Source organism: Notamacropus eugenii, chromosome 3, assembly GCF_028372415.1.
Source record: "Notamacropus eugenii isolate mMacEug1 chromosome 3, mMacEug1.pri_v2, whole genome shotgun sequence".
In the NCBI taxonomy this organism is placed as follows: Eukaryota; Metazoa; Chordata; class Mammalia; order Diprotodontia; family Macropodidae; genus Notamacropus; species Notamacropus eugenii.
This window is the reverse complement of record NC_092874.1, coordinates 384,340,008-384,354,088: the sequence shown is the minus strand read 5'-3', so window position 1 is coordinate 384,354,088 and position 14,081 is coordinate 384,340,008. Positions and strand designations below refer to the sequence as shown.

Sequence of the window (14,081 nt, the reverse complement as noted above, 5' to 3'; positions counted from 1 at the left end):
ATATTTTCTTTTAAGACCTAGATGAAGTGTCATCTCCTTCATGAAGCCTTCCCTGATCCTCCCAGTTGAAAATAACCTCCAGTTTTTCAGAGTACTTTGTCTGAATCTTTCCTTTGTTTATTTCTTACAAGTCTAGAGTCCTATGATCCCTTATCACATTTGACCACATTTCACATTTCTTTGTGAGCATCTTGTATCTGTGAGCATCATTATTATATGATAAACTCATTGGTCATGAATAATCAATCAGTAAACATTTATTAAGTGTCTACTATGAGACACACACTGTGCCACACACTCATCAGGGATACAAAAAGAGGCAAATGATAGTCTCTGCCCTCAAGGAACTTAAGATCTGATGAGGAGATAGAATGCAAACAAACATTTGTGTGAGTGTGTGTTCATCCTTCGTTGCCAAAGAAGACCATGCCATCAGAGAAGTAATGACATGACTTGTACTTGACTTTGTTTTGAGTGAGGGAAGGCAGTGCAGGTCACCAGCCTCACTTCTCCTCCAGAGCCATGTGAATCCAGTGACCAGATATTCATCAGGATGACTGGAGATGACCCAGGATGAGGCAACTGGGGTTAAGTGACTTGCCCAAGGTTACACAGCTAGTGAGTGTCAAGTGTCTGCAGTGAGATTTGAACTTAGGTCCTCCTGACTCCTGCACTGGTGCTCTATCCAGTTCACCACCTAGCTGCCCATATATATACATATATATATATATATACATATGTATATATATATATATATATGCACACACACAAGCTACATACAGAATAAATAGGAAATAATTAACAGAGGGAAGCAGGGGTTGAGAAACGCTTCCACTAAATGATAGGATTTTAGTTGGGACCTAAAGGAAGTCAAAGAATTCCTTCAGCTGAGTTGAGAAGGGACCAGCAGCAGCCAGACCCTCAACTCCCAGGGTCAAGAGACAAGTGCTTATTCATGCAACAGTGTCACTAGATCAGAGAGTACATGGTGGAGAGAAAGGTATACCAAAATGAAGAAGGTAAGAGGAAGAGAAGTTATGAAGGGTTTTGAATTTTGTTTCTGATTCTGGAGATGATAGGGAAGCATTGAATTGGGAAGGTGGCGAGGCCACATGGTCAGAATTTGCACTTTAAGAGCATCACTTTGGTGGCTGAATGGAGGACGGCTTGAAGTGGGGAGGGATTTGAGGCAAGAACACCCACTACCAGATTATTGTACTAGTCTGAGCAGGAGACTTGCCCTAGGATGATGACAGTGTTAGAGGAAAGAAGAGGTTATATTCTAGAAATGTTGCAAGATGAAATTGACAGGCCTTGGCAACAGATTTGATATGGTGAGGTGACAGATAGTGAAGAGCTTAGGATAACTCCTGGGCTGTGAGCCTGAGAAACTAGGCAGATGTGCTGCTCTCTACAGTACTAGGGGAAGGTAGGGGTGGCGTGGATGTAGATTATTTAGAGGGAAAGATGAATTCAGTTTTGGACATGTTGAGTTTAAGATGTCTACTGGATATCTAGTTGGAGATGTCTGAAAGGAAGTTGGAGATGTGAGATCAGAGGTCAGTAGAGAAGTTAGGGCAGGGTAGATAGATATGAGAATCATCAGCACAGAGATGGTCATTAAATCCATGGGGGCAGTAGTATAAGAGGAAGAGACAATAGGGTCTAGGACACAACTCTGAGGGACACCAATAGAGGAAGTGAAAAGGATTATGCAAAGGAGACAGAGGAAAGATAGGCAGGAAGAGGATAAGGAGAAAATAGTGTCCTAAAAACCCAGAGAGGAGAGAATACCAAGAAGGAGAGGGTGATCCACAGTATTAAAGACTGCAGAGAGGTCAGGGAATGTGAGGATTGAGAAAAGGTCATGAATTCAGCAACTAACAGATCATTAATAACCTTGGAGTAATTTTTGCCAGTTTTTATCTTTGCTTAGTAATTATCTTTATCTTAATAATTATGTCTTTCTGTTGAATTGAATTCTGCTAGTACAAGGAAGTACGAATTCCTGCTTTAGAATACAAATCTCTTGGTTTCTAGTCCATTCATCTTTGATTGCCTCTGCTGTCCTGTCAATGGAGCTCAAAGGGTCTATAATTAGGAAAGTCAGTATCAAACAAACATGCTTAACCAAGTTCATCTTTCAGCTCACAGAACTGAGAGTAAGAAGACTCCATTACTTATAAATTTTGTAACTTTTGAGAAATCATTTATTTTCACCTCAGTTCCTTCATCTGTAAAATGATTAGGGATTAGGGTTGGAAGTTTCTTCTAATATTTTCCAAATCTATAAACCTATATGCAGACTCTTTAAATATATGGGGTAGGTAATCATAATAAGTGAATGTAAATTTATGATATATGTATACATAAACATAAAATATACAATATATAAAAATAATAATTTAAATTATGTCAGCACAAAAGAATTAGCTGAAAGGGTGAAAGCTAGCATATTTGAGTAGCTGCTGAAAGAAATTTGCTCAATTTCATTAGTGACTTAGTATGAGTGAATGAGTCTATACTATACATTAAAATATGCATACATACATACACACACATATACACACACATATATGTAGAGTGTCAGGGGGTCAAAACTTGCCACAACATAAGTCATAACCTATCATAACCTATCAGAACTTTGCCTACATACTTCTTTTGTTTTTTTGGTTTTTTGGGAGAGTAACATGGTAATTGGGGTTAAGTGACTTGCCCAAGGTCACACAGCTAGTGTCAAGTGTCTAAGGTTGGATTTGAACTCAGGTCTTCCTGACTCCTGGACCAGTGCTGTATTCAATGCAACACCTAGCTGCCCTTGCATACTTTTTTATACCCACAGCTACTTAAACTTGAACATAGATATTTGACACTTAGCTGGATTATTCAAATGCAAAGTATTATTCTAGTTTAGTATACAATCCTTCCAGACCTCTTTGCATCCTCAAAGGGCAATCAAAACTAGAGGCACATTTTGCCACATTTCACCATGAAATTTTTTTCATAGGATTTTAAGTTTAGAAAGATTTAACTCTAGCTCCTTTTTACTGACCTAGAACCCATAGTTGTTAAGTAATTTGCTCATTAAATAGCACAGTTGGGATTCCAACTCCAGTCCTATGACTCTCAAACTGCTGATTTTTCCATGATATCATAATAAATTTTAATGCTTTTCACACCTAGCTTCCATTATGTATGTATGTGTGTGTATGGGTGTGTGTATACACACATACATAAAACTTTTATGATTCCTTTTGATAATAAAGATATATATATGTATATATATGCATATATATATATATATATATATATATATATATATATATATATATATATATATATATATATATATATCCTTTTTTGGTAAGGATTTCAAAAATCTAAGTGTAAAAGGAAACCTTTCCAGTATCTAGAAGAACTTTGATTGTGTCTTTTTGATACTGTCTTATCCATGTAGCTCCAAGGGTCTATCATCAGGAAAGTCAATATCAAACAAACATGCTTGACCAAGTTCGTCTTTCAGTTAAGACAATCTGGCGTCTTTCTTTATCATTATTATAGTCAACCGTAGATTGTGAGTAGAAATGTATCCTTAGAGTATACTTCTTTCCAGAAACATGAAGCTTTCCTTTATCAGTCCAGACTTGTCTCATTCATGATGAGACAAGAGATAAATTATTATATCTGAGGGTAAATCATTACCTTAGGCCATATGTTTAGTGTGAATCATTTATTTTTATAGACAGAGTCCATAGTTTAATGTGCACATATTTTAAAAAATTAGCTATATTAGGTTATTGAGAATTATCTACAAAAAGAATATATTAGTGCTAGTTTTATTGAATGTCTTAAAACATTTTAGCAAGTGATATAACACTCCAATATAAAGACCCATATGTACTTTTCTTAATTCTTTATAAAATTTAGACTTTTTAATAAAAATCTGAATCAATTATAGTACTTCGAGTGAAGCCCCTATTATACAATTCATAACTTATAAGACTTTTCCTTATTATAAAATGTATACATAGAAAGAAAATCATTGTGCATATTGAGGCTGATATATATTGAATTAAATTTACTGAATTAAATTCTAGATAGATTTAAAGAATTTTGTTCATGGAAATGAATGTGAAACAGTATTTGTGTTAATTAAAGTTGAAGAGTAAGGAGGAGCTGGCAGCCTGCCTCTGGCTTATCTCTGATCCTTAGTTGTACGTGGAATCTCTACTGTTTTGTTCCTGGCCTTCATGTAACACACTCAAAATGAATTTAAATAAATTTTAAATGTCCTGGATGAGATGTTAGTCACTTATTAGATTTATAGAAGAAATAATGAACCTTGGCTACTCTGAAACTTTTGAAAAGAGTCTCATGATTAAAACTGAGAAAAAAGTGCTTTCAGATACCTATTGAAATGTTCATAGTTTTGCATATTTTGTATATTACTGAATTATTATTAACGTTAGGTCTCTCAATGGGTTTAACACTATGTTAAATATATAGAGTCAGTGCATACATGTTGCACCCCCTAGCAAGTTGTAAACTCCTTTTGGGCCAGAGTTTGTTTCATTTTTATCTCTGAAGACATAATGCCTCACATACAGGCATTATGCAAACATTTTCGGTTGAATTGAGAAAACTGAAGTTTAAACCTTCTCATGAGGAAATACCTAGTGACGTGAGCTACAGTACTGCTACGTACCATTATAAAAGATGGGGGGATGTAAAATCTGAGTTGTGGCAAGAGAAATCATACAGTTCCATGAAATAAGACCAACAAACCTCAAAAGAAGGCACTGAAGAATGGATCAGTCCGGAGACTGGAATTGATGAGTGGAGTCAAACTGGGAAGTGAGACAAAATGCTTCCTTTGCAACAAGTCTGGTGGGCGGGGAGAAGTGTGAGGCAGCTGGCATAGTGTGGCATGTTTATGTTTATGTTACCTATGCTCAAAATATGGAATTGTCTCCTTTCTAGAACATAAGGTAAAGGGACTTGAATATCTCTCTACTTTCCAGGTTATGGACAGGAATGAAATTTTCCTTTAAAAAAGTAGAAGAAAGGCTTAACTGTAAAAATAAAGGAAGATACATATTGAATGTTTATTTATATACTTAGAAGGAATAGGATGTTGTATGTGAAAGAAATTCAGTTTTCATTTGCAACTTCCTTTTTATGTTCTACTTTGTATATGGATATACTTATTTTATTTGGTGTTTATTGTTTTTCAGTTGTGTTCAACCTTTATGACTCCACTTGGGATTATCTTGACAAAGATGCTGGAGTAGTTTGCCATTTTCTTCTCCAGTGGATCCATTTTGTCAGGCAAGCAGAGTCTAAGTGACTTTCCCACACAGCTAGAGTCACACAGCTAGGAAGTGTCTGAGCATGGATTTGAACTTAGAGCTTCCTGACTCCAGGTCCAGTGCTCTATCCACTGAGTCACCAGCTGGGTTTGTTACATTCTGAATTAAAAAAAAAAATTATTACTAAAGGAAAGAGCAATAAAGATCTGAGGAGGCAAAGGGGAATCCTGATCTATGTCAGGTATTGGTGGAATGAAAGAATGTGACAAAGGGGTGATGGAAAACTGATTGAATTCACAACTATATAATATGAGTAAAGCTCTTGCAAAAGATGAGGGAGCTGGCTCCTCTGAAGGATCAGCAGCTTTTGCTGTTTCCCAGGGTTGATGATGCAAAAATTCAGTGAGAGGAAGGGGAAGAAGAGTAGTGGCAGTTGGTGACTCTCTCCAGAAGGAAACTGGGTAGCTCTGTTGGCTTTTAATTAACAAAAGACTTAATGTCTTTTGTGTGTGTGGAGTATATATCTTCAACATGGCAGAGTACCTCCCAAGATTTGTCAGACCTTGTGACTATTCCTCACTTCCAGTGACTCATCTGGGCACAGTGACATTGTCAATCTGAATTATTCAAGGATTATCAAGTCTTGGGTAAGAACATGGCAATAGAAGATTTTCTACCTCACTTAAAAGAAACAGGCTAGATTGAAGGTGGGGGAAGCATATGATAGCATACTTTTATTAAATACTATTTATTACTGTCTTTTTTATATCACATCTAACAATAATAGTGATAATGATGATGGTGATGATGATGCCATCAGCAAACATTTCTCAGGTAACTACTGTGCTCGAGGCACTGTGCTAAGTGCTAATAGAAAGAACAGTTTAAAAAAAGCAGTCCCTGCTCTCAAGGAGCTTATGATTTAATGGAAGGAGATAACATTCAGCCAAGATATACACAGAAAAAATGGAAATGACCAACAGAGGGGTGGCATTAGCATTATGGGGTATTGGGAAAAGTTAAGGGGTATTGGGAAAGACTTCTTGTGGAGGTGATATTTTAGCTGAGACTTAAAGGAAACCAAGGTGGTGGGGGGCAAGATTTGGAGATGAAACAGGAAAGAGGCTTGGAGGACAACCAGTGAAAATGCCTAGGGTCCTGAAATGAATGTCTTGTTCAAGGACCAGCAGAGACCAGTGTCAGAGAATCAAAGAGTATGTGGGAGGTGGGAGGTGGTGGTGATGAGAGTTCGGTGTATGAAAACTGGATAGGTAGGAAGAAGACTGGATGAAGGGTTTTAAAAGCCAAACAAAGGATTTTTCATTTGATTCTAAGGAAATAGAAAGTCATTTGGAGTTCGTTGAAAGGGGGTCAGGGACGATATGACCACACCTGTGCTTTCGGAAGATGGGTCTTTAAAAAAGAAACAACTACCCAAACAATTGCCAACAGTAGTTAATTTTTAATAAAGACTTTATTTGTGTTAATCAGTCAAGATCGTCCTTCTTTCTTTCTCTCTCCCCCACACTGAGAACACAAGATAAACAAAACCCAATCTAAATATGTAGAGTTGGTCAAAAGAATTAGGACCAGTGTGACATCTGAGAGGAAGGTTGGATCGGAGTGGGGAGAACCTTGAGGTAGCTAGACCCACCAGCAGGCTACGGCAATAGTTCAGGTATGAGGTGGTGGCAGTGTCGGAGGGGAGAAAGGGGCTTATCGAAGAGGTAACAATAACAACCTTTGTAAGCACTTTAAGGTTTGCAAAGTACTTTACATATGTCATCTCATTTTATCCTCCCAGTAACCTTGTGAGGTGAATTAGATGAGCTAATATATGTAAAGCACTCTGCAAACCTTAACATGCTATATAAATGTTACCTATTATGGAAAAGAACATTTGGGAAACAATCAATGCAGGTGGAACAGACGAAAGTGTTTCATTGCCGTATATCCTATGCCACCTAGATAAAAGGGGAAATAGATGAGGAGTTCAATGGCATAAAGGCAGACTGTAGCAGTGACAAGTAGCATTTATTATCCACACATCTTGAGAAAACTCCCTTTCTACCAAAAAAAAGAGCAAATAATAACATCTTGTTCTGTCTTAACGAGATCATCTTGCCAAAGGTAAAGGAAGCACTGTCTGTGAGTGCCATTTTGGAACTAAATATTAATTTACTTCTGTTTTCGGTGCCAGAGAGAATGAGCTTTGGATTCAAAAGGCTGAACAACAGTGGCTAAAAGGAAGTTGATATGAGGTAATAGGGAAATAATAAGGGAGTACCTAGCTGATCTTGATTGATTCAGATGATCAGGTCCAAGACTGCTGAACCACTGTTAGTGATTTTTGAAGAATCCTGGAGAAAATGAGGGATGGGCAAATATTATTTTGATTTGAAATGGAAGGAAAGAAAGTGTTTTCAGTAAGCCCTAGGCCAGTAAGCTTGTACTGTAGTCCGTCTGCATCTTCCTGTTGTCTGTTCTATTAGCCACATCCTCTTTTCCTACATACCTTCTGTCCTGCCTCTTTTCTGTAAAGTCCTCAAGCTCTGTGTCTGATCTCTTCTGTGCCTGGAACCTACTAAGCAAGAAACTTCTATTTTCCTAGCTAATGGGCACCCTTTCTGCCTGTAACACTGAAGGTGGGAAACCAAAGAAACAGAACCGAGTAGTATGCGGCTATAAAATACCTGGCCTTCTTGAGTTTGCTGGAGCTTCTTTGATCCCTGAACTGCATTGATGGAAGCATGTGATTAAGGTGGGCCCAGGGCTCCCACACGCTGGGGAGATTTTGTGACAAACATGCGTCACATACAGGAGCCAACTCTTATAAGAACATTGTGAACATGTTCCTCCTGCCTTGGCTTGCAGATAACAATAATGATAAAAATAATAGTTAAAATGTATATAGCACTTAACTAAGCCCTTTACAGTTATTATCTCATTTGATCCTCACAACAGCCCTGGAAAGTAGGTACTATTATTATCATCCCTATTTTACAGGTGAGGACATAGAGGCAAATGGAGGTTTACTGACTTGCCCAGGGTCACACAGTTAGTAAGTGTCTGATTTTTCAACCCAGTACTCTCTCTACTTCACACCTAGCTGCCCATCACTGTGCCAGAAACTCTGGCAACATCCTTGGTTGTATCCCTTCCTTGTATTTTTCTAGTTCCACTTTGGAAGTGTCATTCCCTGCCTCAGTGTAGGGGCATTAGCAGGTTGACTTAGTACACTTACTCTCTTTGACAGTAACAAGGAATGAATTTTGATAAATATAATGAACGTAAATCTTAGCTTGGGGAAAAAGAATTGAATATCAGTGGGGGCCCTTATTAAATGATCAGTAATTATTTCAGAGTGGATTACTCACAGAATACAAAGTATTTTACAGATTTAGCATTTTCTCATTTGGATCAGAAAGAATATATAACCAGTTAAGTTAAACATTTAGAGGGAACTCCATCTTTCTTAATTCTCATTTGGTGTTCATATATGTGATAAATATACTTTTGATGATTTGGATTTTATTACATTTAACTGTTGTTAAGCAACCCTGCTTCTCCTCCTATGACTTTCAAAAGATTGTCTTAAAATTGGAGGGAGGCTTTATTAAGCACAGACAGGGGTGTATGTGTGTGTGTGTGTGTGTGTGTGTGTGTGTGTGTGTGTGTGTGTGTGTGTGTGTTCGTCCTTCGTTGCCAAAGAAGACCATGCCATTAGAGAAATAATGACATGACTTGCACTTGACTTTGTTTTGAGTGAAGGAGGGTTGTGCAGGTCACCAGCCTCACTTCTCCTCCAGAGCCATCTGAATCCAGTGACCAGATATTCACCAGGATGACTGGAGATGACCCAGGATGAGGCAGTTGGGGTTAAGTGACTTGCCCAAGGTCACACAGCTAGTGAGTGTCAAATGTCTGAGATGAGATTTGAACTTAGGTCCTCCTGACTCCTGCACTAGTGCTTTATCCACTGCACCATCTAGCTGTCCTAGCACAGATAGGTACGCAGAGGGGGGAAGGCAAGGGTTTTTAGTGTTTCCGAGGAAGCAGCCTTGATCTAGAGTTGGCAAAGTCCTAGAGATATAGCAGGCTGCTTGTAATCACAGAGACTTATGCCTGCCTTCTTTTCATTGTGGTCTGTTTTATAGTTAATGCCAAACTTTTGACAGCTGTAAGAAAGCATGAAATGGAGGAAAACAAGACTTAGAATAGCTAACTGTCCTATTAAATACTTCTAGAGGTGCCTTCCACTCCCTGACCAGTCTCCAAGTCTGAAATATTTATGTGCAGCCCATGCTTTGGGAAACTTTTCTTTAATGATGTGGCATTGACACCATTATCAGTGCTTAAAATATTTTAGGGTTCTACTATGTTCTAGTCTGAAAAGCCACACTTGGAATACACTCCTGACTCAGATGAGTCTCAGTTTCTAAGTAGTAAAGGTTAAAATGTGCACACACACATATACAGATTATATATATAAAATATATACGTGTGTCAATATGCATATAAAATATACACGTGTATAGATATGCATATAAAAATATATATATATATACACAGCTGTATATAGACATATAAATGTATATACACATCATCTCCTTTTGATGAGCGTTCTCTTCTATCTGCCTTTTGCAGACCTACTTTTCCCTTCTAATGAAACTAAATCATGACTAATTAGTAGTTGACCTGAGGGAAATATTTTACTCTTTTTGTGATATTCACAACAAAATCTTATAGGTCTATGAAAGTGACCAAGTACATCACATGGGTGCTCAAAAGCTACTTTACACCACCACTTTTGGCCATAGTGTGTTTCAGTCAACAGTACTAAGTTTTTAAGTTGGGGTGAGGGTGGGGGAGTGCCTCTCCCGACACCCCCTGAACACAAAGGTAAACATTAGCTACAGGCACAATGTTGTAGCATTTGTGTAAATCCATATTGCAGAAATAGAATATGTGTCATCCAGAGCCACATGCATGCATCTTTGGTATTTCTCATCTGTTTTTATTGCATTGATTATCATTCTAAAAGTGGAAACACTAATTATAGAAGGTTTATATATACTTAGTTTTCCTTGTTTCTGATAAAACTCCATTTGTTCTGTGCTAGCTTCAGATAGCATTTGCTGAAGTTCCAATAACTTGACTTTTGGCTGTTAGGCATCACAGTTTACAGTCCTAAAGGAGTATTAGCTCCCAGAAAACTGACTCTGATGGTTTAGTAGTATCACTTTTGAAATGCACTGATTATTTTAAGCTACTCTACATTATTTATAGTGTACGTATGTCAATTTCAGGGAAGAGGGAGAGTGAGCAGCACCTAAAGCATGATGATTGCAACCTTTATACAATTTCTGTAGGTTCCTTTAAAGGATGTAGACATTATTCTTCTTCCCTGGAGGTTAGTTCTTATAAAACTAAAGAAACAGATTAATGATGATGAACCTCCAAGCTCAAGAAAGAAATGCCTGGGCTTCATCTATTTGCATTTCTTCTGACTAGTAAGACTTGTTAACATGATCGTGTCTGATGGGCATTCTGAGCTACTTGAGGATAGTGGGTCGAAGATGCTGATTGTAAACTGTGACATGATAGATGAGTACAGATATGTGGTTCCATCCGATATGTTATAAAGAATAATAAAATTCACCATGTTGTTGAGTGTTTGAGAGACATGCTGCTGTCTTTCTATCTGCCACTACCCTAAAGATTTTAGATTAGTGGAAAGATAAACTAATTTATTCTATTCTGGAAAACCAGCAGTAGCAAAATGGAAATGAGGGAGAGGAGCCCTCAATTGACTCCTATCCAGAACTATTATTATCACGGAGAGTGTGGACTAGTAGAATCACCTCTTAAGGTATAGAATTCTAAATTGTAATAGATTTTTCATTCACCTTTATTTTTGAGTTTATCTTATCGTGCAGTAGGAAATACTTTTTTTTTCCCTTCAAAGGCTAATAGAGCTTAGCAACAGCAAATATGTACAAGAATAATCACTCATGTTGGTGTGATGTAAAAAAGGCATAAAGAAAGAACAGAGGTAGAGACAGATAACCTGGCTTGTAGATGTTATGTTGCCTCTCTAAGTAATTTTGGTTGAGACATTTAATCTCTTTATCAAAATGGGAAGCTTATCATTTGTTTCACATAACTCAACAGGGTTATTATGATGATTAAATAAGGTCATATATATAATACACTTCATAAATGTAAAATACTTTGTAGTATAAGTTATTTTTCCTTAAGTGGTATGCTTGTTCTTCATGTCTTACCATTTTATCAGACTTTATATTTTATAATTCTTATTGGGTAAATATATGCTCACATACTATGTTTATCTATGAATGCTTTATTATAGTTTCAGATAATATGCCAAATATCACATAATATCCGAATTTATTTTAATATCAACAAATTTTTGAGAGTATAGAGTTTTATCATCTATTTTGTTATTAAGATTGTGGGTATAAATCACTAAATTTTCCTTCTTTATGTGAATAATGTGGGAAACAGGTTAGTAGTAGAGTGATTTTTAAAAATTTATTTTTGGTCATTGGAGGAGAATAAAATCTTTAAGTAGAGGATTCAACATTTGGTTTATTATTAGTAGAGACCACTTATAATGGTACTAACAACTTAAAGGACAAGAACATCATCTTTGGAAGTGGTAATACAAGAAAATATTTTTGGAGCTTTAATGTTTAATAACTTTTATTTACAACCCCAGTGTTAATTTCATTCATTTAAAAAATAAAGGTTCTGTGAAATGAGGTCTTACTCATAAATCATCATAAAGGTAAAATGTCACTTGGGTACTTCTTTCTTAAAATATTACCCCGAGCTAATTAAGAAAAAAATGTCTCTGTAAAATTAAATTAGATAATACAGAGAATACATTGTGATTAAAAGCTAGAACTGAAGATATCTAGAGTTCTCTTATCTACTACCCAAGCTGCAGTATTACCTCCATTTGAATGTCCAAATTTATGTTCCTGGTCCTGACCTCTCCTTTGAGTCCCACTTCCTTATTTTTAGTTGTGTAATGAATTTTTCCAATGGGATGAACTGCATGTAACTCAAATGCAAACTCATTTTCTTCTCCCTAAACCCATTTTTTCTGCTTATACTACATCAGTATTGAATCGTAGTTCCTGGGCCTCAGTCTAGGTCACTCTCTCCTGCCTTCCTCTTTGCCGTAGACATTTTTCCAGAAGCACTAAATCAACCCTAGCCTGTAAGCATGTTTTCACCTTAAGATCTTCTTTAGTGCTCTAGAGGTTAACCTTGGCCTGGACCCAAATCAAACTACCATATTCTATCTCCTCTCCAGATTCCCCCAGGACATACCTTGCCTTGCTTCTTCCTGCTGTGAAATAGACCTCCTTGGCCTCACAGTACATCATCATCATCTGCACTGAAACTGGGGGGACTATGAAAAATCTAATCACTTACTTCCCAGAATAGACCTCTCTCCAGACAGTTGCCTGGACACATTAATCAATGGTTAGCATACTCCTACCTCTTCCTCATCTCCCTATCTCTGTGATTCTTATTAACCTCTGTCATTGTACAAACCCCATTCCTCCACTTTCTACTCTTATTTTCATCTACCCCCAACCCTATTTCTACTCCCCTCCAAATATCTCACTCTAAATTTACTCCTTCCACTGTGTTCTCTGAAATGCCTGCTTGCTCCATAATAAACTTGCTTTCATTTTCAAACTTTCCCTTTCCTATTCTTTCATCTTCTTGGCTCTCACTGAAATTTTCTTCCTTTCTTTTGCCATTGTATCCTTAGCTACTCTTTCTTCTTAGGGTCATATTTTACTCATATCTTCCAAATCATTGATGGATAGTAGTGGTATGGGGTATGAGTGTGTGCGTGTGTATGTGTGTGTGTGTGTGTGTGTGTGTTTGGGAAACTTGAAATTTTCCTTGATCCCTATGACACTTTCAGACTCTCCCTCTACTATCATTATTTAATAACTTGTCCTCCCTTGGGGTGTATTCAGCCCAAATTCATCACCCAGTCCAGTTTCTGGTAGCTGTTATTTACTTACCCCTGGGATGTTCTCCTTCTTCTCTAAGATTAATTTTTCTTTCTACTCTAACCAATGCCCTCATATATTCACATATATTTTGTTATACCTTCAAATATTCCAACTTCCCAGTTCCACAGTCTACTCATTTTCCATTTTTTTTTCATTTTCTTCACCTCTATTTTAGCTATAACCAGAGGTAGTCATAGCACCCACAAATGTTGGATTCCCATGTTTGTGAACTCCAAAATTCCTTTGGATGATGCTTCTTTTTTACAATTACATCTTTCCTTCTGAATTAGGACCATTACACCTTCTCGTTGTCATCACTATGATAACCAATCTCTCTACCTCATTTCTTTTTCAGGCTATCATATCCTCCATTTGCTGGCTACATTTTCCTCCCTTCCATCATTCAACCCCAAGATGAATCAGTGCAACTCTACAATTCTCTGTCCTCTATCTTCTACAATCAAATCCCTTGCCACTTTCTTTTATCATTAATCATGCCTTGCAAAATCCCAGTCTTTGATTACTACTGTCATCCTCAATTTTTATTCCTGTTCACATGCTGCTAAATGGAGTTGGGGGAAACTGAAAATGTGCTGAATGGGTTCACTAAAATTTGTTATATCAACTAAACTGAGCCCTCATCAGTACAAGCCAGTATTTTTATTCCACCCTAAGTGATTCACTATTCTATTCATATCAGGAGCTG

At 37.1% G+C, this 14,081-nt stretch overlaps 1 protein-coding gene across 3 annotated transcripts in view; it reads left to right on the top strand.

Annotated features, from left to right (window-relative positions):
- The window catches only part of SDK1 (sidekick cell adhesion molecule 1), a 1,143,865-nt gene that overhangs the window by 406,096 nt on the left and 723,688 nt on the right, over positions 1–14,081 (top strand). The gene's annotated exons all lie outside the window — the stretch shown is intronic.